At 39.1% G+C, this 8,070-nt stretch overlaps 1 pseudogene; it reads right to left on the bottom strand.

The window, feature by feature from the left end:
* Positions 1-5,358: 5,358 nt before the first annotated feature.
* Positions 5,359-6,243, bottom strand: LOC110314964 (annotated as a pseudogene).
* Positions 6,244-8,070: the final 1,827 nt, after the last annotated feature.

The raw sequence follows: 8,070 nt of genomic DNA, 5'->3' as shown, positions 1-8,070 counted from the left end.
GTTCTCAAACACATTGTACACATAGGTCTTAGTCATTATCAATTAAGGAGTCTTTAATGCCATAGCAGATTTTAGGGTGTCAATAATTGTGAGTAAATATTTCAAGCCAGGTAAGTGTAAAAGGTCATATCCACTGGAATCATCACTATGGAAATATACTTTGTCTCTTAGTAAGAACAAACTTTAAAAAGCTTCCAAGGTATAGACATAATGCCATTATGGATGCTGAAAATGTTGTCCCTGTGTTGTACAAATGCTTACTTCTCTGCTCTCAGATCTTGTTTCAGATTGCACATGGCATTGAAATGCTTATGTGAAGAATATACTGTTTCAATTCTTATGGTTTATTTTTTGCCCTGCCAATAAATGCTGGTAACACAATGACTGAGTAGAAGGGAGAATTGAACTGGACTACAACCAGTCAGGAGAGAGAGAGAGAGAGAGAGAGAGAGAGAGAGAGAGAGATTCAGTTTGATTCACAAAGAAGTAGTTCATCAGAGTTCAGTTGAAGCACAAGGAGGCCCCAAATGCAAGTATACTTGGTACCTTGGCTGGGAGGTTCCCAGTTTTCTTTAGGGGGTAAAAGAGATAAAATGACTGCCCAGGTATTGTGGTGAAGCTTTAAAATAAATCTTGGTCTCTCTAGGTCTTTACTGGGGAACTAGCTATGATTAAGTAATATAGCCACAGTATCAACTTCCCACCTACATTTACATAAAAATTAAAATTTACACCATGGATGCCAGATTTTAACTTGTCCCATGTTGGGCACAGTATATCCTAAATGATCTCACATTTCTATAAGTATGTTCATCGTATGGAGAACTTTAAAAAATTTCCTTGAATCCTGTTGTTGTATTCGTAGGCTGACCACTTGGGAGGAAGTGACAGGAGGATGTCAGTGAGATTGAGTTCAGCTTCACTATGTAGTAAATGCCAGGAAATATTGAGAAACCATGGATAAAATAAACAATCAAAAAACCCCAAAAGAACAATTATGAAAACAAAGTTACCAATGATACTGGGTATTCATATTTCTTTCTTTGAAAGTGTATATACTAAGTGCCATCAATATTTCCTATGTGTATCACAGTCAAATGGAGCATCAAATATATTCAGAACAGGTTTATGATACAGTTGTAACAATATTTAAACACTTACATCAGTATGAATAAGTGTTTACAAGTATTAGAGAATTTTTGTTGGGCTCATGGTCTCAAACTATGGTTTCATAAGTTTCATGTACATTCTCCAGCTCCATTTATCCAGAAACATAGCTATGTCACTCACTCTATCCTTCCTTCCTTCTTTTTTCTTCATGTATCTTTCCTTCCTTCTTTCCTTCCCTTCTACCCTCCTTGCATCACTTCATTCTCTCTCTCTCTCTCTCTCTCTCTCTCTCTCTCTCTCTCTCTCTCTCTCTCTCTCTCTTCATGCCATGCACTAATAAAACAAAGATAATGATTTTTTTATTTTTTACATATTTTTACAAGTAAAGAACAATGTGGAACACAGTATATAGAGTGATAAATATATTATAAAGTTCTCAACAGTTCCCATTAACTTTAACCAAAACAGATCTCTGTTTCATTTTCAAAATTAATACATATATTGGTAACATTTACAAAGTTAGACCACATTTTACCTGTGTGTAGCTTTTATTAATTTTTGGAATGTTTGAATCTGTGAGATTTCATCACACCAGAAGTCCATTCTTGCTTAGACACCTGACCTGACTTGTGTGTGTGTGTGTTAGTGTGTGTGCATATATGTGGTGTGACATTTTATAACAGCTAGCTCTTAATTTAATTAGTCATTTGAACTATCATTCTAATATAGTATGCAATTTTAATATTTTTTTCTTATCAAAGATAAATATAAGTCTGTGGCAGCTCAAAGACCACTTTGTTCAATGAACTTCATATCCAGAGTCTGTCTTAGCAGTCTTGGTGAGTGCCTAGAGCAAAACATTTTTTAAAGAGTATACTGGAATGCATTTTATATCTAGATTTTAAATGCAAAATGCTTGGAAAAATTTACAACTTGATTGAAATTTGGCATAAAGAAGCAAAGCTTTCCTTCAGGTGATGACCAAATGGAGTGTGGTGAATGTAGGAAGTATGAAAATGAATGTAGTCAGGGTAAATTATGTAAACCCCCCTAATAATGAATAAAAATATTTTATTGGATAAAACGAATTAACTCATTTAAGTTTTGTGGTTGTTACTGAATTATATATATATATATATATATATATATATATATATATATATATATATATTCTGAAAAGTCTCATATTATGTTTGGTTATATTGCCTGTCGCTATTCCTCATTTCTCATAGGCTAGTATCATATTATCCTGAGTGCTGCACATTTTAGGAAATTTAAGTATCTTCTTTTATCAATAGGAACATTCTGGGGTATTGAGTAATTTTATAGTAACAACCATGGAAAGTAATCACTCCTTCAAAGTTTGGGATGAGAGATTTTTTTGGTTTTTGTTTTTTTTTATGTGGTCTAGGTTGGCCTTATGCTTGCCAATTTAAAGTATCCTCTATTTCTTCCTCTTAGTAACTCAATGGATTAAAGGTGTCCAAGCCGGGTGTGGTGACATACACTTTTAATCCCAGCAGTCGGGAGGCAGAGGCAGGTGGATATCTGTGTACGAAGCCAGCCTGGTCTACAAAGTGAGTTCCAGGACAGCCAGGCTACACAGAGAAACCCTGTCTCAAAAAAACAAAAACAAACAAACAAAAAAACAAAACAAAACAAACAAAACAAAACAAAACAAAACAAAACACTGTATTCAGAATAGCCAGAATCTGGAAACAACCCAGATGTCCTTCAACCTAAGAATGGATAAAGAATATGGTTCATTTACACAATGGAATATGACTGAGCTATTAAGAACTGGGACATCATGAGTTTTGTAGGCAAATGAATGGAACCAGAAAGTATCAACCTGAGTGAGGTAACTGAGACCCAAAAGGACATGAATGGTGTGTACTCACGAATAAGTGAATATTAGCTAAAGAAATAGAGAATATCTAGGATGTAATCCACAGAACTGAATAAGGTTAACCAGCAGAACAGTCCAAGTGAGGATGTTTCAACCCCACTTGTGAGGGAGAAGAATGCTATCACAGGAGGCAGGGGAAGGAGGGAACTAAGTGGGAGAAAGGAGGAGGAAGAGGGGAAAAGAGGAACATGATCAGCTATGGTGTGGGTGGAGGGTTGAAGCGAAGTCCTGAGAGTCAGCAGAATGAATGGAAATGTGCAACCTCGGAGGGTAGAATGTAGGGGAACCCCCTAGTAAGTACCAGAGCCCTGGGAGGTGAAAGACTCAAAGGGAGAGAACTTAGATGAAAATGCCCAGCAGTGGGGAGAGGGAACTCTGTAGAGTCCACCTCCAGTAGAAAGACAGGGTAACAAGTGGAGGGTTTGGGTTGCTATCCCTTAGTCAAAAACTATGACCTAGAATTGTGCCTATCTAAAATAACTACAGGGACAAAATGGAGAAGAGACTGGTGGAAGGCAGTCCAGTAACCTGCCCAACTTGGGTTCTATTTCAAGGGATGCTCCAAGGCATGACACATTACTGCTGCTATGTTGTGCTTACACACATCAGGCAAGTATGGTATTCCTCTAAGAGACCAAAAAAGAACAGCTGACTGAGACAGATGCAGATATTTATACTCAATCATTCAACTGAAGTTGGGGACCACTGTGGTTGAATTACAGAAAGGCTAGAAGAGGGCTGAGAAGGAGAGATGCTCCATAGGAAGACCATTGGTCTTAACTAACCAGGACTCTTCAGATATCTCAGCCACTGAGCCAGGAACCAGACAGCATACACAAGCTGATCTGAAGTGCTGGATACATATACAGCAGCGCACTGCCTGGTGTGGCCTTAGTAAGAGAAGAGGCATCTAATCCATGAGAGAGGTAGTGTGGAGGCCTAGTAGGGGTTGGGGAAGAAATCCTCCTGGAGAGAGGGGTGAAGAGGAATGGGATGAAGAACTGTGAGAGGGCAAATCATGAGGGGGGAAATGACTGGACTATAAAAGTTAAAAGTAATAAAAAAATTCACTTTTAAATGAAAGCTTATATTTTAGGGATAAAATAATTCGGGTTTATTATGTTAAATAATTAAGTTATTATGAGGAGAAAAATTCATATAAACCAATATTAATGTAAAATTCCCAACACACAATCAACTATGAGACATGTGTATACAAATGCACATAAATTCATTTATACATCCATAGGTACATACATACATATATGGATATATACATATATGTATATGCAAACTCTCAAACATTTAAGCACATGGCATATATTTATTGCAAAATATGATAATTATTTTCTTTTTATTGGTTATTTTATTTATTTACATTTCAAATGTTAACCCCTCTCCAAGTTTCCCCTCCTCAAGACCCCATCTCCTCTTCCCTCTCCTCTGCCTCTATGAGAGTGCTCAATCATTTCAGGAAACTACTTGGCATTATATAAACTAGGGAAATAGATGAAGGTATGCAGGAGGTAATAACACTATGGATGACTGAGGGTCCAAATGGAATTTTTATCTGTGCTTGTCTGTTTCTTTGGGCTTATTTTTAACAGAGCATTACCTTTATCTCAGAAAACATAGGTTGCTGACTTAAAAGTGGGATGCCTCCACTTGAATATTTGTTCTGAGTTTCTAGAGACACCCAAAATAATATACACTTCTGTCATTGGTCCTGATTATCAACCTGAATGTTATAGCAAGTCCTTCTTGCTGAAGATACCACAAACTTTGGAGATTGGACATGAGAAATCAAGTTAGTATTGGCCAAGAAAATTCAGCACTGTTGGGTACATTTTATAGCACCTGAGTGCATTCAAGTTACTGGAAGAATAAAGATACTCAGCTTTTTATACTGTGAACTTCATCAATGTCCATTTTAGTAAAACACTACCATTAATGCCACATTGGCAGCATATCTAATGTTGTGGTACACAGCATTTGTCTGGTTGTATTTGTGGCCTGTTCTAAAGTGAACATGGTTCATGAGTAATGGAATGCATAGATTTCTGATAGTCTTATGAACAAAGACACTAGTCATTAAGAAAACTACCATTGTAACAGCAAAAATGTTTATGGTTGTAGACGGTTTCTTTTCTTTTTGTAACTATTGAACTTGTTTTAATATTTTTCACAAGTGGTGATAATACTAATGAATGGACAAGGAATAATCATAAGATTGTCCCCAACATTATAAATATTGAATTAAAAATTTAAAATATATCCCGATTTGAAAAATAAAGATTGTCATCAATGAAGCTCTACAGGTCTCTGCATTACTGAAGGTTCTAGCCTTTATCCACTTTCTCAGGACCTCCTAGTATGCCTCTTCTTCCTCCCATCTATTCCATTCTAGGTCCATGAAGACCCACAGGACCACCTTGTCTTCCTCCAACGAAGCCAACTTGGTCCATGTTGGAAGCCTCCTCTAACTCCACTTTTGAATACTATTCCAGAACAAACAAGATCGATGAATCCACCTCTTTCTCCTTGCATGCCACCAGGGCTGCCTCATATACTATCAACACCTCAAGGTGGAAATGGAGGAAGGAGGAAGACCTTGGAACTAGAGGTTTTACATTGTTTGAATTCTCTTCTCCAGACAAAGTTCTCATTTCGGCAGTCTGCCAGACTCCAGCTAGGTGCTGGACATTTCATCCTCCAAAGGGGTTTTCTCTGGAGCCTTGGATCCCTCCTGGGTGAAAGCTTCCTGTCTCCTCCATGGCCTCCCTTGCAAACCATGGGTTCTTTGAGACTTCCTGTGCCACCAAGTCTTCCCTGAAGTGGTGGTGGCATCTCTCTGCCCCCACATGGTGACATGCCACCCTGCATGCTGTTTATTGGAGGTTTCTTTCAGACATGATAAATTTTAAGTTTGTTTCCTTGAAAATTGTTCCAAACAAACCATTCCACAGCACCCTTGGCTTTTGGTGGATCTTCATAGGACACCGTGGCATCACCTTTAGGCTTTCCTCTCTCCTTATGCAGATAGATATGGATCATAGGTTGTCCAATTCTCTTCTTCATCTTGACAACCCACTTTGCTTAAAGAGGTCTGCCAGATCATCCACAACCAAATTGTCATTTAATCCTTGCACAGAAATTGCACTGTTGTCAGAGTCTTCATTGGGATCTATAGGAAGGGCTAGATCAATATCTGGTCCTTCATTCATGGCTTATTAAAGCTACCTTGCTCTCTAGAGCTGCCCATTCCACCATGTCCTCCACCCTGCCCACTTCTGCTCATGCCTCCATGATCTAATTCTCTTATTCCCCTGACTCTGTTATCTGAGCCACTCAAGCTCTGGTTCTCCCCTGGTCCAGAAAATTCTCCAGACTTCTGCCCATAAACATCCATGCTGCTGGGGTGATTCTGTAGGAATGAACTCCACTGCCCATAGCTCTTGTTCTGTTGGCTATATTGACTTGGAGTCTGGCTATAGGATCTGTTCTGAGCAGGTAACTAATAGGATGCTGCTGCCCATAGCTACTTTATTGAAAACAGCTATTCTGTTGTCCCTAGCTTCTTGGCTTCTCATAGGTGTTCTGCTGAAAGTAACTGCTCTGATTGTAACTACTCAGCTGTTAAGAAGAGTAGCTGGTGGAATGGAGATATGGTGACTAACTGCATTAGGTAGCTCCCAGGTACCAGGGGATAAAAGTAGTTGCTCTATCAATATCAGGCTGGGCTTGTTATAACACCCTTTGTGTTAGATGGAAATTGCCAAGTTTTAGAGAGCTTGTTACCATTTTGTGGTCTTGTAGGTGGGGAGGCTGCTGGCTACTGGACATGGGATGGGTAGGCACGCTGGGTGCCATATACAGACTGAGCTTCATAAGACACCTGCATTTTGGTGACTGTAGCAGTGGTGAAATCATAAGCACTATTGCCATACACTTGGACTAGCTGGCTGTATGCCTGGGGTGCAGTTGGAGTGGTATAAACAGTGGGAGATTGTCCATAAGAACAACCCTGAGACTCCACCACTCACAAGTCAAAATGGCTAAGATCAAAAACTCAGGTGACAGCTGATAGTGGCAAAGATGTGGAGGAAGAAAAACACTCCTCCATTTCTGGTGGGATTGAAAGCTGGTACAACCACCGTGGAAATCATTTTGGCGGTTCCTCAGAAAATTGGACATTGTACTACAGGAGGATCCAGCAATACTGCTCCTGGGCATATACCCAGAAGTTGCTCCAACATGTAATAAGGACACGTGCTCCACTATGTTCATAGCAGCCTTATTTATAATTGTCAGAAGCTGGAAAGAACCCAGATGTCCCTCAACAGAGGAATGGATACAGGAAATATGGTACATTTATACAATNGAGTACTACACAGCTATTAAAAACAATGAATTTGTGAAATTCTTATACAAATGGATGGATATGGCAGATATCATCATTAGTGAGGTAATACAATCACAAAAGAACACACATGATATGCACTCACTGAGAAGTAGATTTTGCCCAGAAGCTCGGAATACCCAAGATACAATTCACAGACCACATGAAACTGAAGAAGCAAAAGACCAAAGTGTGGATACTTCAGTTCTTCTTTGAAGGGGAACAAAATACCCATGGAAGGAGTCACAGAGACAAAGTGTGAAGCAGAGACTGAGAGAATGAACATCCTGAGACTGCCCGACCTATGGAGCCAACCAATAAACAACGACCAAAACCAGACCATATTTTGGATACCAACAAGAGCTTGCTGACAGGAGCCTGATATAGCTGTCTCCTGAGAGGCTCTGCTAGTGCCTGACTGCCATGTCAACTCCAGTAGTGACTTGCATTACAGATTTGAAAACCTGGACACAGTCCTGAGAAAAAGAGTTTCAAAAGAAACTCAGCCTCCTGGAGCCTTGGCATCCCAATAACCCATATACTCTATCCGCATGTTAGTATGGTGTATGCTCTCTTTCAGTATTGTAATGCCTTTAAAGATTGAATTTTTATCATAGATGAATTTCCACCAGTGTTCCAACTTCCTAGAAAA

The sequence above is a fragment of the Mus pahari genome, unplaced genomic scaffold (genome assembly GCF_900095145.1).
Source record: "Mus pahari unplaced genomic scaffold, PAHARI_EIJ_v1.1 scaffold_8165_1, whole genome shotgun sequence".
Classification (NCBI taxonomy): Eukaryota; Metazoa; Chordata; class Mammalia; order Rodentia; family Muridae; genus Mus; species Mus pahari.
Note: the sequence above shows the minus strand (reverse complement) of the source record. Positions and strands in the feature narration are given on the sequence as shown.